General features: G+C 41.2%; 1 protein-coding gene across 3 annotated transcripts in view; it reads left to right on the top strand.

Moving 5' to 3' along the window:
- Window positions 1-19,848, top strand: part of SDC2 (syndecan 2) — a 114,905-nt gene that overhangs the window by 73,481 nt on the left and 21,576 nt on the right. Inside the window, exon 1 of one of the 3 annotated variants that reach the window (XM_037731055.1) lies at window positions 13,924-13,987. The exons of the other annotated variants lie outside the window; for them this stretch is intronic. The gene's annotated coding sequence lies outside the window, so the exon portion shown is untranslated. Of the gene's footprint in view, window positions 1-13,923; window positions 13,988-19,848 lie in introns of those variants that run through there. 3 annotated transcript variants of the gene reach the window in all.

The raw sequence follows: 19,848 nt of genomic DNA, 5'->3' as shown, positions 1-19,848 counted from the left end.
GAACTATGCACTTGAAACTAGTTAAAATGGTCAATCTTAGGTGCATTTTACTATGACTTTAAAAAGCCAAAAAATATGTGTCACACTTTAAAAAAAATGCGACTACTAAAAATTTTAAATTGCACGTGTGGCTTGCGTTATAGTTCTGTTGGACTGGGCTGGGTTAGAGAGTAATAGGTAAGATGGTCAGGAAAGGCCACTTTGGAGAGGGTCACATTTGTGACCTATGAAACAAGAAGGAACTGACCACACAAAAGGCGTGACGGAGGAGATTCAGGCAGAGGAAGGGCCGTTGCAAAGGCCCTGGGGTGGGAAAAGTTTGTATACTTGGGGAGGTGGGATGAAATTAGGATGAAGAGGCAGGGCCCCGATCACCAGGGTCTTAAGGGCCATGGCATGGTGAACAGTTTGAATACTACTGCTCTGCATAAAACTTGAAAATAGAAACAAAGCCATAAAAAGCTCAGATCTCCATACAGATTAAACCATGTGAAATTGCTGATATTTCTGACCTATTTATATGATTCAACCTAATCTTGTGTTTGTGGCTCTGGGGTTTGATCCTTTCCCTAGTGATGTGTCTGGTTGGCTAGCAGAGAATGCACTGCCTTGATTTCTAATTGTTTGCTAATTGGTGGGTACCTCAAAAGACAGCACCCCCTCTTGCTGGCTTTCATACCACTGTGCCTGACAAAAAATTTATGGTGAAATGGAAGGAAACCTAGCTGCTTACAAACTAAAACTGTCACAAGTAATAAAAAATCCTGCAGACAGTACCTGGAACATTTTCTATTTCATAAGCCTCGTCTTTGTCAGCTTGGTGGCTTTTGGAACCCAGAGGGAGCAATAATAGTATCATTAGCACCTCTGGATCCTGGCACTACTAAGTCACTGGGAGCATTTATTATTATTGCACAGGTAGACTTTTCTTTCTGGAAAGGTCTTGGCTCAGGACAAGTAAATTGAAGGGTTGGCTTTCTCAGTAGGGAAGGGTTGCTAGGAAGGTAAATTGGGGTTTGTTTATCCTTCTATTAAAGGCCATCAGTGCTGGCTCAAGCAGTCTTGTGGAGACTGCTGCCACCCCATTTTGTTTCCCCAGTCCACCTCAGTGGCCTCATTATGTGTAACTGCTGCTTTTCCTGGAGCAGGGGGTCTGGGACAATAAGAGGCAACCCTACAGGAGGTGCTGCAGAATGAATCATTTTCTTAATGGTTTTTGACTCCAGAACCCCTGATGGAAAATGTCTGTTCATATTTAAGGGGAAGCTGGTTAATACCTAAAAATCTTTCATTTTATGGAAACATCTTTTTGGGCTTTGAAACATCTCTGGCCACCTGCTGAGGACCAGTGAGCCTGGCCAGCAGTAATGCCCATTGCCTGTGCACTGCTCTTCTGTGGAGGAGTTCTGTGCCACATTTGAACTCCCCAGTCAGGTGGTTCTAGTGGTATCTCAGGTGTGAAGAAGAGAGGTGTCTGCGTTTGGTTCTCCAAGCTGGGCCAAGTTTAAAAGTTGACTGGGTACTTTGTGCTCCCTTGGGATGAACAGGTATTTCCTTATAATCTAGGTGCTGTGTAAGCTAATTTGCTAAAAACAACAAAGGCCCCATGTTATGTAATTATTGATAGCTGAGCCACAAACCAGAAATCTATGCCCAGAAACCATCCCACAGTTTCCAGATTTCCAGCTCTGTACATATGGTGGTCCATTACTATAGGATCACTGTTGGTGTCATCTTTGTTTATTTGCTGTGCAATTTTCAAGTGCTGTAAGTCATTCTATGTTAGTTGAATACTTTCTAACCTCAAGGAATTCCTTATTGCAGTGGGTTTATATGAAGATTGGGTTAGCTTTAGGCTTAGCTGCAGAGTCTTTGTTTATTTTTCAGTCCTAATCAGCTTCGTTTGTATATTTTGTTTTGTTCATGACAGAATTGGCCAGATTCTTATGACCACCAGCTTAGTTATGACACAGAATAGGAAAGCTGCAGGACTCCTCGGAGGTGACTTGAGCTCCAGGAATAGGCACTTTCTTAACGTGGTGCCTTGCTTGCCTGAAAGAGTAGATGCATCTGCATAAATATAAAAAATTACTTGTGTTCTTGTTTTTAGTTTTGTTTTTTACAGTCAACATGAACTATTTCACTTTTTTTTTCTCTTTCATCTTCACATGAGATTTGGGAGATGAGCACGCTTATTATCTCATTTTATAGACAGAAAAACTCAACCTCAGAGCTTCAGTCCAGGTGTCTGACTTCAGGATGCTTCCCCCAACAACCATGTTGCCTGACCTTCTGGCAAGTTTCCAAGAGTGCCACAAATAGCCAGTCATTCAGCAGAAGCAGAGACAACAGTCCTCTATTGAAGGTCATTTTTCTTTCTTTCATTCATAACTCCCACCAGCATGTCCTGCCTCCTCATTCGTCCAGCTAATCATGTCTCAGTACGACTTGCTGTCTGAGCCCACACGTACTTCCTGTATGGCAGTTGTCAGTGAAGGACTCTGTCCCTCAGCCAGGACCCCAAATCAGAAACCTAGGTGCCGTGTTTATACTTCATGTGTGGGTGATGAAGGGGAAACCATGGGATCACTAAGGCTCAGTTTCCACAGCTGTACATTGGGGCTAATACTTGCAGCATTGGATGCTGGGAGGATTTGGAGGTCTTATCCGTGTAAAGTCATAACAGCGCCTGACACAATTGCTCTATGAGGACAGCAGTGACTGTTGTCATTTAAACAATAAATAGTTACATCCTCTCACTCACCCTTCATTCAATCAGTTGACAAGACCAGGAGATTTTACTTACTTTAATACCATTGACTCTGCCCTGGCCTTCCAATCCTTCTGGTTTGGCACTTCTTACATAATTCCTGCCGTAATTGGATGCATCATGCTGCCTCCAGTCAAGCCCCTCTAATCTGTCATCTGTACTACATCCAGCCTGATCTTTCCAAACACATAATTTGGACCTTCTCCATGAAAATCCCTTATTTGCTTACAGAATAAATATAAATCCCCTTGTTTCTCACCAAAGATTCTTCATGATCTGACCCTCTTCTTAGCCTTATTTCATCTATCCCGAACACACGCCTTCCCCACCATCATGCAGAACTAAAACTCCTCTCTTTTCTCATCTTGTCTTGGTCCCCTAAATGCCTGCATTCCCTGTACCTCATTTGACCCTATTTTCCCCCTGCCCCCCACACCACCTCCCCTCTGCATAGCTAGCACCAACTCACCTTTAGCTTTGGGAATTTAGCACCATGCACACACCCTGCACAATGCTCAGTGAATACATGAATTAACTCTTGGTATAGGTGGATACAGTAGCCAGCATCTTCAGCCTTGGGATTGTGGGGAGGGGGGTCTCTCAAGTCTCTAGCTTTTCCAAGGGGTTGGCAAGTCTGGACACAGACTACATCTTCATGGGAAGACCCTGAGATGGCAGCAGAGCCACCTGAAGACCTGGAGTCTGCACCTGGAACCTGAGAGGAAGAGAAATGAGATCAGAGTCACCAAAACACCTGCTTTAACAGCAGCAAAAAAAGCTTACCTGTGGTTGATCTGAATTCAGATATATGCCTGCAGCAGCTGTCCCATCAGAAATTTATCTAGAGCTGCCATTGTTTAGAATTTAAACCACGATTGCTTCCTAAATATTCTCTGCAGAAGTAACTGCCCTTCCCCACCAAGCAGCAACCAGGCAAGATTGGTTATCTGTGGTTACCAGGTACAAAATCTCCATTAGCTGAAAAGCAACAGCCAGGCCTGCCATCTGTGTGGTCTGCAGGACCTTGTTCTCTGTGGTAGGAATTATCCCTGTTCACACTCATTTGACTGCTTTCTACTCAAAGTGTTGAAGTGCTAGACTTGTCTTTGTTCTGGGAGAAAGACATGGTGCCTCCCATATTTATGTTTTACATCTTTGGTAAATGGAAGAACTATGGAAAATGTATTGCATTTTCTGTAGGTTCTAGACCAGCGGTCCCCAGCCTTTTTGGCACTAGGGACGGGTTTTGTGGAAGACAGTTTTTCCATGGACCGAGGGCAGGGATGGGAGATGGTTTTGGGATGATTCAAGCACATTACATTTATCATTAGATTCTTATAAGGAGTGCGCAACCTAGATTCCCTGCATTTGCAGTTCACAATCGGGTTCACAGTCCTATGAGAATCTCATGGCGCCACTGATCTCACAGGAGGCAGAGCTCAGGCTGTAATGCTCACTGGCCACTCACCTCTGCTCTGTGGCCTGGTTCCTAACAGGCCATGACAGGTATCAGTCTGTGGCCTGGAGGTTGGGAGCCCTGATCTAGACAACCAGAAATATAAGCCTTTCTCCTTCGTGAAAACTATAGAGATGCAAAGCCTTCTAAATATGTTTCCTGAGTGAGCACTGGCATCTCTTTGACTTAAGTGCTCACATACACAGGTAACAAGTGGAAAACCTGAAAGAACCATAATATCCACCTGGTGGGTGTCTAAGAAGCACCTGTACTTGCAAACCTGCAGGGTGGGGTGGGGGGAGGGTTTCTAAGATTCAGGTGACTCTGTGTTTGTTTTAGTCAACTTTTCACTGAAGTATAACACAATCAGAAAAGTACACAAATCATAAGTGCACAGCTTGAATTTTCAAGTCATCCTTTTAATATATTAATATACAATACATGACTTAATTTATGTATTGATGTCACCAACAATTTCTTCTTTAATTAAATTAAAGAGTTGGTGAGGATGGGGATAGGAGCCAAGTTCTGAGTTCTGTTCTGTTGACATAACTGTTTAATCATTTCCCCTCACTCACTTGTTCCAGGAGGCAGGGTTTTATTTTTTTGTCGGTAGTATCTGAGCCACTTACAGCCTGGAATATTTACTCTGATTCTATTTCTTTAGCTATTTGCATACAGACATGAATTCCATTAAAAATGCACACATAGAAAAATGATTTCTGTTCTGCATGTCGGATATTGTTTGCCCAATGAAAGGGCACCAAAGAGTTTGCTCTGCGAGTAGTTCTGATAAGGAAGCTTCTTACCTTGCTAGACTTGTTTTCTGTCCTTATGCCTCTCTTACCTACTTTTCTGTCTTCACCCTGTTGTCAAAGAAACCTTTTCCCTTTAGGGCCCTAGCTTATCTGTGAAGTTCACAGCCATCTTTTCTCCTAGAAGATTATCTGGTTGCCACCCTCTCCAATCCCCACACACAAACATATCATGCAGTCTTTTGTGAGCCCAATTTGTTTTACTCAACTAGCCACAGGCTGGTATAATTTTTAGTAAAGATCAGCTCATTCTTGTACCTGGTACAAGGCAGCACTTTCGCGTCCCATTGGTGATTAATACCAGCCCTGGTGTCACCTGAAGTTTTTTTCAGCTGGAGTTACCCTACTGCCCTCCAACTTTTAAATTATGAATTCTCAAACATCCATAAAAGTTGAAAGCATAGGACAATATTCTCCTCCTGGGTTTAATAATTGGTAGTGTTTTTACCAGATTTGCCTTATTATTCTCTTTAAATACGGATTTTTGTTGTTTTTTAGTAGTACCATTGATAGTAAATTTCGGTTGTCAGGATACTTCACTCCTGAGGACTTCAACATTCGTCCCCTGGGAAAAAGGAGAAAACACAATTCCACCTAAGACAATTGATGATAAATATATAGTATTTCCTAATATCCAGTCCATATTTAGATTTCTCAGTTGTCCCAAGAATGTCTTGAGATCTAGTAGACTTTTAATCCTCTGCAGTTGATTAATACATCAAAGAAATCCCAGTGATTGTACTGGCTAAGTGGATGGAACAGTGGTGCAACTCATTATTTAATACTTGTACACAAATGAGCCGCTTTCCCAGAAAAGACTGCACTTCCCATATCTGTTGCCAGCGTCTTACTTTCTTGCTTGATGTAACAGTGTAGGCAAGAATGAATGAATGAGAATGAATGTATAACACCCATTACAAGTCTAAATGGGCTACTTATAACTTCTAGAAGTCCAGAAATGTGTCATTTATTTGTTGAAGCTAATTGAGTCTGATGCCAGAGAGGTGAGGCAGCTAGGTACACACATCACTAGCAAACAAGAACCATCTTTTGTGTGATTTGTCCAAATCCTGGTTTCACTGTAGAAGAAATGGTTGGTCAGGGAAGACTATATGAGCAGGCCTCAGGAGTTCTCCAGGTACTTGTATTTTGTGATAATTAATAGACTATTTTTTTGGTAGAGTCTAAGATTTATAGAATAATCAAGCAGAATCATCGAGAATATGGTATATGTGTTCCATATACCCGCCATCCATTCCCCCATTTTGCTTCTTACTGTATACTAACATATCTTTTATTAGTGTGGTACATTGACTGTAATTAATGAACCAACATTGTTACATTATTATTAGCTGTAGTCAATAGTTTACATTAAGCTTTACACCTTGTGTTACACACTCACATGAGTTTTGACAAATGCATAATACCATGTATCCACTATTATATTATCATACAGAATAGTTTCACTGCCCTAAAAATACCCCATGCTCTACCTATTTACTCAAACCTTCTTCCCCAGAACCCCTGGCAACTACTCATCTTTGTACTCATCTTTGCCTTTTCATTATGTTATATACCTGGAATCATACAGTATAGAGCCCCTTCAGATTGGCTTCTTTCACTTAGCAATGTGCATTTTAAGTTTCTTCGTGTCTTTATTTATTTATTTGAGACTGAGTCTTGCTCTGTCACCAGGCTGGAGTGCCATGTTGTGACCTTGGCTCACTGCAACCTCTGACTCCCTGGTTCAAATGATTGTCTTGCCTCAGCCTCCCGAGTAGCTGGGATTACAGGCATGTGCCACCACTTGCTAATTTTTGTACTTTTAGTAGAGACGGGATTTCAGCACATTGGCTAGGATGGTCTTGATCTCCTGACTTCGTGATCTGCCCAACTTGGCCTCCCAAAGTGCTGGGATTACAGGTGTAAGCCACTGCACCTGGCCTCCTTCATGTATTTTGATAGCTCATATATAACATTCCATTGTATGGCTGTACCATAGTTTGCCTATCCATTCATGAAGCTTATTGTTTTACTTTTAAACAAATAATAGGATATTTCAGCACATAGCAGTTATTTGATAAATAGTCATTAAATAACCTAGTTACATGGACTCCTTAATTTTTCTGCCAGGCGTATAGTGCCAAGGGAGAGTTGTGATGGAAAAGGCAATTATGTTATTAGGCATTGACTTCTGCTAATGTGCAGTTAATATTTAAGGAGAGAGCATTTAACCCTGCAGTGGCTTAGCCCGGCAAAGGTAGGTGGCTTTGATGTGTCCAGGCTTGCAACAGCAGTTTCTTAAATTCTCTTTAGAACTGCCCTGTCCAGTTTGCTAGCCACTAGAAAAGTCTGGAAAAATAGCCACATGTGTCTATTTGAACTTAAATTGATTGAAAAGTAAACAAGATGAAGAATTCAGTACCTTGGTTGTACTAACCACGTATCAGCTATTCAATAGCCATATGTGGCTATTTGCTGTTATTTTGGACAGTGCATATGTAGAAAATTTCCATTATCACAGATTTTATTAGACAGCCGTAATTCAAATGAAAGCATTCAGTGAGAAGGATGGGATTGAAATTATAGTTGACGGGGCTGATTCTGGTTTCTCTTTAATGCTTAGCTCTTTTGTGCCACAGTTTTACAATGGAAGAGATGAAGCTCAGAAGTCTGTTTGCTGAAGAACAGTTGCTTAAGATGACTTTGGGGATAAAAAGGCTGCCAGGCCAGTGAAGCTGTGAAATGCACCCTGTGTGACAGCCCCGGGCGGCATGGCTTGACAATGGTTTAGGCCCTTGATCAGCTAGTGTTAAGGAGTTTTACAGAACTCTCAGCTCTTGCTTATTTAGTTTGGTGTTTAAAAAAAAAGAAAGAAAGAAGAAAAAGCAGGGGCCTTCCCTAATTTGAGGGGATGATAGGGTGGGTGTGGAAAGGGAGTTAAACTTCCCAACTAATAAATTTGCAAATTATATACCCATTCCCTCAGTAAACTCCTGTGGTTGTTGGAGAGCGGGAATGTGAAACCTGAATGCCTGTTGGATACTTGGCCACAGAAATTGTAGCTCACTCCCTTGAAACTGAAATTGCTCTTATTTGGTAGCAAAGCAAATAGTAGTTAAGTTTTTTTGTGTTTCTTTTTTTTTTTTTTTTTTTGCCAGCAGTTTAGATTTGATCAGATCTAATTTCATTCACGTGGTAGGTGCCATGCTGACAATAAAGCATTGTGGGCTGTCAGTATACTTAGATTTCAGTTCTGTATTTGTTTTATGTATGGCATTTTAATAAAGTCTTAATTTTTTTTCCTTCTAAACAGAAGTACAGATAACAGAGTAGATTACATTGTGCTTTCCTTTAATGTCTAATCTGGAAATTGGCTGTTGATGCTAGTGAGGGTTTTTAATATAATTTTTAAATGAAAATGCCAAACTGCTTTGTCTGCACATTGTAGCTTTAAATATTGACTTTGTGCCTTTTGAAATGCTTGAGTTTCTAAGAGGCCTTGCATGAAAAGGCAAACTTGACAAAGTAATATATCTACTGTAATTCCTGTGAAAAGACTTAAAATATTCTAGTATTTGGAAGTTCAGTCAGCATGTGACCACTTGGAATCATGACTGTCTATAAACACAGGCTTAGAATTGATAGTTTTCTCTAAGAATAGGCACAGAGAAAATAGTATATTATCTTGCAAATTAAAAATTGAAAATGCCAGATCTCAAATGAAGACAGATTTTCCCTCAGCCTTTAAGCAATCGTCATCTGCTAAAGAACTCTTATAAGAGTTGCAGAGTTTTAATCAGTATTTAACAGTTATTGAATTTGTTCAACTGGCATTTGTCTTAAACAAACACGTTGTCCCTTACATGAAAGGCAGGATAACAGATGGCTTGCTTATATCTGCTACATTTTTTCTGTAATTTTTGAAGGTAACATTTTGAATTAGGTACTGTTTCATGTTAGCAAAGTCTAGAAAAATTGATTATGGTTTCTTAGCATGTGGGATTGTTTTCTTAAAAGCCATGAAAGGGAAAAGAATCAATATTAGGGCTTTCCCAATGGCAGCTTTTTACAGCGCCCCCCCAGCACGATTGATTACAGCTGCTTTTGTAAAGGATTTAAAAAGAACAATCTGTATTAAAAACATCATTCTTTGGTATGAGCTTGAACAGCTCCAAATGGGTTTCCATGGGGGCTGCCCTGCAATGTGACCACTTGAAGGGATTGTGGTCATCACCGGTGGGCCAGGGCAGCGAGGCAGGGGAAAGGCTCTTAGGTGAGGCATTGCTGGCACGCATGCCAGAGAGGTTACCGTGGCAGCTGCAATCACTCAGCCGCATTCTTCAGCCTCCAAAGCAGGAGGGGCAAGAAGCGTGTCATTTTTCTACAGGCAGAGTGTAAGGTTAAGCAGCAGGAAGGGAGAGTCAGAGGATGTCTTTGTTCGAGAGCATTGGCTAAAGCCAGGTATGTCCAGTCAAAGGGATAAGGCAACCAATAGCTCCCAAACCTCCATATCTTCAGCTGTTGCTTGAGGCCACCGAGGAGTGGACATGTCTTCATTTGGCATCTTACATGTGAGCATCATGACTACGGGCTCATCTCATACCAATTAAATAATAAACTCCACTCTGTGAGCAGAGGCCCAGTCTGGAAGCAAGTGTGCCTGGAGCAGTTAAAGCTATTGAGTATTAGAAACTGGTTCCAATACAAGACATGTGATGGGGCCCAAGCGAGAGACCATTAATATGGACTGGGCTCCCAGAGTTTAACTCAGTAAGACTGTGTGTGCTCTAGAAAATTCAGATGTAACAGGTAGTCCAGGTGCTTTCATACTGAAAGAGGGGATGGGGCACTTACTGCCATTGGCTGCTTTACAGAAGGCATTTGCAGGAATGGGGAGCCCCATTAATTTGGGAAGAATTGATCCTGGAGAGTATGGGGATTTTTATAAAACAGTGTTGAGTTTAACATCACTTTTTAGTTAGCACCCCTGGGTGCCAGATCCCACAGGGGCCTCTGTAGTATGGGTTGCCTCAGAACTAGTAAAATCAGCTTTTTTTTTTTTAAATCATTACTGGACTAACTTGGAAAAAAATATTCCTGAGATCTATTTTTAATTCCTGTTTTGCTTTTCTTCATCTTCCATATTTTTAGAAGATAAAATGTTCTGTCTCTTATGAAATGGTACTTACACATGTGTGTTCCAGCTGAGACTTGTCACTAGTGAATAACTATGAATCAGCCTCATTCGGGGGCAAAAAATAATAATGATATGTGTTCTTGTTTTCAGTGTATTCTCAAAAGTGCTTCTTAAATATTATTTTTTAAATTAAGTATGTAATTTTACCACTTTGCAAGTTCGCTTTTACCTTTCATCCTCTGCAACCCTGATATATCATAAGGATAAGAGTACTATATGAGGGCCGAGCATGGTGGCTCATGCCTGTAATCCCAGCACTTTGGGAGGCCAAAGCGGTGGATCACTTGAGGTCAGAAGTTCGAGACCAGTCTGACCAACATGGTGAAATCCCGTCTCTACTAAAAACATAAAAATTAACTGGGCGTGGTGACATACGCTGTAATCCCAGCTACTCGTGAGGCTGAGCCAGGAGGACCTGGGAGGCAGAGGTTGCAGTGAGCCGAGATTGCAGCACTGCACTCCAGCCCAGGCGACAGAGCGAGATTCCGTCTCCCCCTGCAAAAAAAGAGTACTATATGATTCAGCAGAATGCTGAAATGTCTTCATACATAGATTCTGATGGAGGTGGATTAGAAAGACAGAAGGCAGCATGAGAATGGACTAGGTTACCTTTTGGATTTTTGAGAGTGTTGGCTACATGTCAGTTTGTACAGCTGATAAAGTATTTGTCACTGGTGAAAAAAATATTACTGTCCACAGGTTTCCATTTCCCCTCATTTGACAAGAACCTGAATGTCTTCCTCAGATAAAATATTCATATACAGCACTTCAGCACACCAACAGGAGTTCTTTCTAAAATGTGTTTGCTCTGAGATGGTACTGGTCGCGTGGTCATCAGTATAATCTGCGTGAAGCATGTCAGTTTGACCGGGAGCTAATGCTTCTGCCCCAACTGCCGTGGTGCAGCTTGGGGAAGGCTTCATTTCCTGGAGAATTTCATAAAGTGTCTGTGATGGATTTCATAATAGACTCTAATATCTTTAAATATTTTTCTGGTTCTTCTGTCAAGGAAACCATTTCTTTAAAAGTTGCTTGGTTGGCCATTATCATTTATTTTACTTGGTTAAAAAGTTTGGCCAGGAACAGTTCCTTTATATACAAAAATAAATACAGAACCTGGGGCTCTGAGTCTTGGGCAGAATCAGGCTGTTTTTGCAGTAGATATCAGGAATATGAATAATCTCTTTGGCACACACAGTATAGCTACTCTGGTGACTTGGTGCTAGGTATTCAAAGCCCCACCATTCCAAACAGTTTCTTTTAACTTCAGCTTTGAAATCAATGGTCTCATCGCCTTTAGATTTATCCCTTCTGTTTTAGTTTTGTTGCTTTTGTTTAGATTTTTACATTTTTAAAAGATTCTTTGAAAGTCCTGACACATCTTCAGGCTCCCAGTATAAGGAATGCAAGTGTCATTTTCTTCATTTAAAAAGTTCTCCTAGATCAGGTCACTGTGTCCACTTACCGGCTTTCCTGTAATCAGCAGAAGGAGAGGCTCCTGTTATAAATAGGTGAGGTAGGTGCAATAGAACAGATGCTGAAAACAAGGAGCAGTAGCGAACATCTGCCCGGCTCACTGGCATGTCAGCCCTGCAGGTGTGTCAGAGGCACGGGGCTCAAGTGCAGGCATCAGCCTCCTCTGGCTGGGGCTAAGCTGGAAGGGAGCTTGCATGCTGGGAAACTGAGCAAGCTGTCCTTGACTTGAAGTGGCTTCCTCCACTTGAAATAACCCAGGAGCAAGGAGGAGCTAACAAGACAGGTTATTAGACCCAGGAATTTTTAAAACCTGAAATTTTGCAACTAAATATCCATTTATTAGACCCTTTGCCTTTATAACCGCAGATGAAATGGATCAGAAGTGGCCCAAGCACTGTTGTTCTTTGAGTTGGCATTTTTCTGAAGTGTGATTTTTTAAAATATATATATACTTACATACTTCCATAATCTTTGCTTTCTTCTTTTTTAAAAAAATATTTTGTAGAGATGAGGTCTCACTGTGTTGCCCAGGCTGCTCTTGAACTCCTGATCTCAAGCAATCCTCCAACCTTGGCCTCCCAAAATGCTGGGATTATAAGAATGAGTCACTGCACCCAGCTCATGACACTTGCTTTATATATACATATAAATATATATGTGTGTGTGTGTATTTATAGATTTATATAGATATTTGTGTGTGTGTGTGTGTGTGTGTGTGTGTGTGTGTGTGTGTCTTATGTTTGGATGTATTTGCTGTTAATTGATTAATTTTCCAAAGTTTATTTGTACTGTTGATGTCTGAAAGCTGGTTCCTAGTCATTTGTGTCTGTGACTTATTGGTCTTGCACCTTCTGTGCTTTTAGCAACATTAGAGTGCAAAAAATCTAACTGTAATATCAATTAGGAAAACAATTTCACAAAAATTCACCACTCTAACCAGTTACCTTTCTTCTTCATTTTCCATTCCCTTTTCAATGCTTGGCCAAATGTATATGAAATTGCAATATAAGAAAAAATTAATGTATGCTTTTTAAAGCATACAAACGCTTTTACTTGTTACTATGTGCTATATGATTTTTAATGGCTATATTGAGAAAACTACTATATCATGCTGGGGTATTATTTACCAGACAAAATACCGCCCTATAGTAGGCATTGAGCTTGTCTCCCTGATTTGTCTTTAATGCATTAGTAAACACCCTTACTTTTATTTCATTAGGATAATTCCTGGGGAGAAGAAACATCTGGTCAAATGGTATAAAAGATTTTGGAGCTTCTTAAAACACATTGCCAATGTGATTTCTAAAGGGGTCTGTACCAATTTCTGTTATTTGGCATCTTTTAAATAGCCAAGGCTTCTTTTTACAGGCCAACAGTAGTGTGTTCCATATTCCTATTGACATTCAGACTCAGTTCTAGCTCAGACCTCTGAAACACAGGCTCACTTGGAAATACTGTCTTCTGACTGTGGCAAATCCCAGAACTCAGATTCTTTCTCCACCCTGAGCTAAAGCCTGGAAAGGTGTGGTCTGCCCTTCGGACCCAAGGTCTTTCCCATTTTTCTGTCCTGTAAGCTTTCTGTGGCATTCTGTCAGCCCCTGTATAGGGAGGAGAATATATGTAGTTATGCCTTGGGGCCTAGAATCGTAGCAGTTGAAAAACCCGTAAAGTGAATTATTAAATCTAAACCAGAGCCTGTTGGCTTCCTGTGCTTGACTTGGACTCTGTTCCATTATGGTAGTTTTTACAAAACACTTCTGAATACGAAATAAATTCCAAATATCTTTTTTCCCCCTTCTCCTGCCAAACTCCACCAGGAAACAGAATCTCATTACTTCAGTTAGAATTTATTAATGCTGACCCTCTCCAGCACTTGGAACTTTACAGGTTAGGCTCATACGGCTTCTATTTTTACTCTAGTCTAAACTGTGGTCATATGGATAGCAAAATAAATACTGGAATATTCTCGTTTCGGAGGGGGAGAGGCAGCGGTGCTTATAATAACATGGCTGCAAACCTCTTGCTTCCCTCTGTTTGATATTCCAAAAAAGGAAGAAAGCTCAATGTGGAGCACATCTGTAAGTCATGAACATTTTCCTTTTGTGTGTCATGCATATTCAACATAATCCCACTCAAAGTCCCAGGCATTGGTTTAGTATACATTGCCTCATACATCCCTCCTTTTGTTGCCAGAAAAATTTAATTGAAGACAAAGGTTGCTTCCCTTCTTTCTCTGGATCAGGAATCTAAACCCATTACCACAAACAGAAGTAAGAATTGTCAGTGTGTTCTGCTTTGCCTTTGTTTCTTTGTTTTTTGGTTTTTGTTTTTTTTTCCCCAGTTGCCTTTTTTCCTTGTGGCTAAGGAGGAAGATTTCTTGTTTGTTTTTAGTATAAGCAGTAAATCAATTTCATGAAGGGTATTTTAAAAAAATGTATTGATAGGATTTTGTAATGTAAGTGTTTTGAAATTCAAAAGCAACAAAAGGGCATAATGTGAACATTCTGTCCAGGTAGGATATTTGGCTTTTAATTAGTTTGTCTCTGCAATTATTTTGGTCAAAAAGCGTGAGGTGTGTCAAGAGTTTGAGTGCAAAGGTTTAGATTCCTTTTAGCTGGTTAAGTCAGTTAAGGATTCATCATGAGATGATGGCTTGGAACAACAGGGATTTGGATGACATGAGTTTGTAGAATGATATGCCCGTGATATGATGACGGGGGGTGAGCATAGACTCAATGAGTGTGTGTACCCAGGCTGTTCATTGTGTTACCAAGTTTTAGATTGAAGAGAAATGAGAAGGATGGGGCGGGTACATCCTGTTTTGTGTGTTGTGATGCTTGGGGACAGGGGAAGGGGACATCATTCAGTTAAATAAGCATACAAGATCTTTCTGGATCATCATATCTGAGATACTATTTTTAATTTACCCAACAAATCATTTATTACACCAGGTACGGTTCTGTAGAATCAATAAACAAACACTGTAGGAAGAAAAATCATTTTGCAGCACCAGATGCCCCAGTGTACATACTGCAGGGCCTCTTTTCTGAAAATGATACTGATTATATTGAATCATGACAAGTTTAGTTGTGCCAAGTAATCCTCTGGCAAGAGTTTTTTTTGGGGGGGGTCAGCTAATGTACTGATTATTGTGCTGAGCATTTTATGAAACAACGATTTTATTTGGAGCTGTGTTAGCTTAGGAAATCTAACTGCTTTCAACCAACTTCAGTTCTTTATTTAAACTAAGAGGAGAATTTCTACAGTTAAGTACCCTAACTTGGTGTTACTTTTTAAAACAGTCCTCAGCCATTTAAATGTTCTCCAAAGACCAAAGTTGTGCCTGGCTAATTGGAGACTTTCTTCATGAGCCCAAGGTTTCTTCCAAGGTCACAGTTAACTTTTCTGGCAGTTCCCCTCACAGAATAAGGCCCAATTCCAGCTTTTTAAAAAGAGACCAGGTAAGAGAAGATTGATCTGTTTTTCCCAGTTGTGGGGTAACCAGGTAACTTTTTTTTTTTTGAGACAGAGTTTTGCTCTTGCCACCCAGGCTGGAGTGCGGTGACAGGCGCCTGCCACCACGCCCAGCTAATTTTTTGTATTTTTAGTAGAGATGGGGTTTCACCATGCAGGGCAGGCTGGTCTCGAATTCCTGACCTCAGGTGATCTACCCACCTCAGCCTCCAAAAGTGCTGGGATTACAGGCGTGAGCCACTGTGCCTGGTCAACCAGGTAATTTTTTAAAGGCCTGGTTATTTTCTTTCACCAAGTGGCATTAAGCTTGGATTCAGCCCCTTAGAAAAAATGAACTTCTACTCTCTATTGAGCCTTCCATTGTTGTGTTGGTTCCTGCAACACAACAGTAGTCAAAGGAGAGGACACAGAAAGCATTAGGCTTAGGCCAGGGTCTGGGGCCTCTTCAAGGAACTCACTTTCTCAGTGATGTGAGAAGAGCCCCATTCCGTAAGAGGCATTCAACAGGAACAGCCAACATCAGTGGCACATTCCAAGTGAGTGTTTCAGACTTCACGGACTGTGAATAATTACAGTAGGAATTCTGTCACCTCCCAGACCTTGGGTTGTTTCAGAAGCTTCATGGAGCTAGAGGAATTTCTCCAAAGTTGCCTATGACTTGACATCATTATGACCAGCCCAGTCATCCTCATGTGTCCCACTTTTCACCGAAATGTGATTCAACCTTCATGTAACTGAATTATTTTTTCGGCTTTGGGATTGTTTTCCCAGTATGCATGAGTAAATCATTTAAATTCATGCCTCACTTTGTGGAAGGGTTGTTGAAGTGTTTCTTAAAGAGATGTTAGCTTTCTATATGATGAATTAAGAACTATTTAAGATGTTTGAAGCAGTTTGGAACTAAAGACTCTTCTTTTTATCTTTTTTGTTTTTGAGATGGAGCCTGGCTCTGTCGCCTAGGCTGGAATGCAGTGGCATAATCTCGGCTCACTGCAACCTCCGTCTCCCAGGTTTAAGTGATTCTCCTGCCCCAGCCTCCTAAGTAACTGGACTAACAGGTACCTGCCACCACGCCTGGCTAATTTTTTGTATTTTTAGTAGAGACAGGGTTTCACCATGTTGGCCAGGCTGGTCTTTGAACTCTTGACCTCAGGCGATCCACCCACTTCAGCTTCAGCCTCCCAAAGTACTGAGATATAGGTGTGAGCCACTGTGCTCAGCCCAAAGACTTTTCTTAAGAATTTCTTATGTAGGGGGATTTAAGAATTTTCTTTCATGTGTGACCTAACCTTTGACATTGGCTTTTTTGCCGTGGATGGTTTGTATGTATATATAGGATAATAAGGTAAGCCTAAACTACTACATACTAGATAGTTCTCTGTAAATAAATCCTTAAAATAAGTGCTAGTAGAGACAACAGCATGTGCTTATAAGTCAGCCATATCTAACATATTCAAGGACAAGAATATCTTTTTCCAACAGTAAACAAAAGGTTCTTTCCTTCTGTTAACATTTTGAGTTTGCATGGGGCACCTGCTTGTTAGAAATGGTGTTACCAAAAATGAATGAATGACAATTGGTGTGGATGGTTCCAGGCATCCTCCATGTAGGAAATTTGAGGGGCATTAGGCAGAGAAGTAACTGTTAAGCCAGAGCTCAAAACTCTCAGTGCAATTTTTTCCCCATGTATGATGCCAAGAATGCTAGTTCTGGAAGATGTTAAATCGATATTCTAGGGGGGAGAATTTCCATGATCAAAGTTTGAAAATCCTGGATTAAGCCAGATTTAACACAGCTCTTTATTGTAGTTCTTCCCCGGGCCTTTATTATGATTATGTGTGAAAGGAAAAGGGAGGGACGTGGTACGCAGTGCGTTGAACACGCTCAGTGACACACATTTTGAGGTCCCGACCCCCTGCTTCTGGGGCTGTATGACTTCAGGCAAGCCTCAGTTCCTAGGTAGTCCTTGGAGATTGTTGAGATGATTAGATGAGCCAATGCTTATAAAACGCTAAGCACAAAATGCCTGGCACATAATAAACACCTAACAGCCACAGCTAATCCTTTTGAACCCGAGGCTGAGTGGTCTGACGTCACTCATGTTGTGGAGCGTTCCAGTGCGGCAGAAAGAGCCCACACGTAGGTGTCAACAGCTTCGGGCTCCAGTTTGGCCACCAGCTGGACCTGAGGACTTTTGAGCTCCTTTGCCACTCTGGTGTTCTGTTTCTTCATTTTTGAAACAAATCAGTGATCTCGGTGCCTGTAGTGTCCAGTCAAGCTCTGAAATTATATGTTCCTTTGGGCTAGACCTAGGTTAGATTTGGCAACTTTAGCTTAAGGACAGGTATATCATCTGAGTGACTGGTGTGGGTGAAAGAAATTTTTAGCTAATTATTATTTTCTTTACAATGTGTGTTTCTAGTAATAAAATAGTTTACTGAGTCACTTATGGAAAGATAAGCTACAGTTATAGCCTTTTTGGTACTTCATAATCATCATAAAAGTTAATGTACATTTGAGGCATAATTGGGGTTGGATGTGCCTTTTCCTTAAAACGAGAGGCATCATCTAGGTGTTTGTTGTCTCTGATATGATATAGAAATGTATGATTAGCCCACATAGATACTTTTGTTTTTATGTTCAAAGGCTAATTTTCTGGAATTTGGGTCTGGGAGCCTCAGTCATCCATAATTAAGTTTTCTACTTTCTGCTTTCGTTGCTAACCTGAGTTAAAGCCATAAAGTAAATTTAACATCTACTGCTTTGAGCTTTTATTTATTTTGACCACTGTGCTGGTTGTACTAGTTTAAAGCACGTGGAGGACCTCTGCTTGGTAGATAAGGCATTGTGTTTTTCAAACAAGGCTTTGAATTTCTAAAACAGATTTCCACACTGGCAGTTTGAAACATGGTATTTGTTCAATGTCCGTTTTAACTACATGAGAAAAGTCAAACGAATTTGTTCAGTTGCTATCCTACAAATTGTCTTTGCTGAGAAAATGGACAGGTTTGTGATGTTTCTGACTAAAATCAAGGTGAGTACCCTTGATCTTTTGTGTATTGAATTAACACTTGCTCTTGTCATTTTATTACAAATACCATGTAAGTTTGTGCTGAAACAGTTTATCAAGCTCTAAATTTTTATCATCAAGTGTGGAAGGCCTAGATCACTACTGCTTTCCTCGCTGTTCCATCCTAAAGGAGTTTATTTCCTCTTAGGGGTCTTATATGAAGGAAATTGGTGTCACCAGGTCTCTTCTTGGTGTTTTTGTGTTGGTGCCTGGGTTTCGTGTGGAAGAAATAGCAGCAGCTGACACTAGAACTGCAGCTGAGGCCTCTTGGTAAAGAACTTTCTTCCAGTCTAAGGAGGTGGTGGTGGTGGTTGTTTTTGAGACAGAGTCTCATTGCTCTGTCTCCCAGGCTGGAGTGCAGTGAGCAATTTCAGCTCACTGCAACCTCTACCTCCCAGGTTCAAGTGATTCTCCTGCCTCAGCCTCCTGAGTAGCTGGGACTACAGGCACCCACCACCACGCCTGGCTAATTTTTGTATTTTTGGTAGAGGAGTTTCACCATGTTGGCCAGGCTGGTCTCCAACTCCTCACCTCAGGTGATCCAGTTGCTTCAGCCTCCCAAAGTGCTGAGATTACAGGCATGAGCCACTGTGCTAGTCCCAGCTAAGAAGTTTTTATGTCATCCTGTATGTGGCAGAGAGCCAATAAAGGCAGGAGAGTGATATGATGATGTTTGAGTTCAGGAACTGTTCCTCTGCATAGATGGCTTCAAAGACAAAGACTTGGGCATTGACCAGGTCAGGAGGCCTTAGTCCAGGCTTGAGCCCAACATGATGAGGTAGCTGAAGCCGGAGGGACCAGAGGTGACGGGGTAGAGATAGGAGACAAATATGTATCTGCCTTCCTTCTAGGCATTCTGGGTTTACCCGACTGAATCGGATGCACATTCTCCTCTGGGAATTTCATCTATGGAGGCAATGTAGTGCTTTGGTTTCCCTGGCTGAACGTGGCATTACGTAGCGCCCTCTATCCCTGTGTGCCGCATATTTTCCTTTTGGTCATACCTTGTTGCTTTCCACAGCTTCCCTTTGCTCTCCTGTATTCAAATCTTGCATCAGCCAAAAGGGAAAGGTCTGAAAGACCAGCTTTGTTTTTCTTCCAGCCTGTACTCTGGACCCTGTTAGCCAACAGTATTGGCACTGCCTCACAGCGATGGTCAGTCCCAAATTAAACAGCCTCGTTATGAAACCCTGCAGCCAGGCTGCAGCTCTGGACTTCCGTGCCTCTGCACGTTTCTTTCCAGTTGTTTTCATCCAGTGTCACAATCCCATTGAGTAAGGAAGTGTGTGCAGAGTGTCCCAAGTTTTCTCCTCAAGTGAAGCAGACTACATTTTGCCAGGTGTAAAATCGGTAGTTTTGAATCACCCTTTTCATGGCCTTAGGAGATGCCTGTCTTCTTGTCCCAAGGGAATATTGGTGTATAATTCATTTCCCTTCCTAGACATGTTCACTCCAGAAACCCTTTTAGAACAGAGTGTGGAGTCTTCATAAAAGGAATTTGTCAAGAGGGCAGAGGTTTTTTTTATTTTTTATTTTTTAAAAGGGAAAGACAATGGAGGTATTCATAATCCGCTACAGAGTGAAAAG

Source organism: Cebus imitator, unplaced genomic scaffold (assembly GCF_001604975.1).
Source record: "Cebus imitator isolate Cc_AM_T3 unplaced genomic scaffold, Cebus_imitator-1.0 Scaffold379, whole genome shotgun sequence".
In the NCBI taxonomy this organism is placed as follows: Eukaryota; Metazoa; Chordata; class Mammalia; order Primates; family Cebidae; genus Cebus; species Cebus imitator.
Note: the sequence above shows the minus strand (reverse complement) of the source record. Positions and strands in the feature narration are given on the sequence as shown.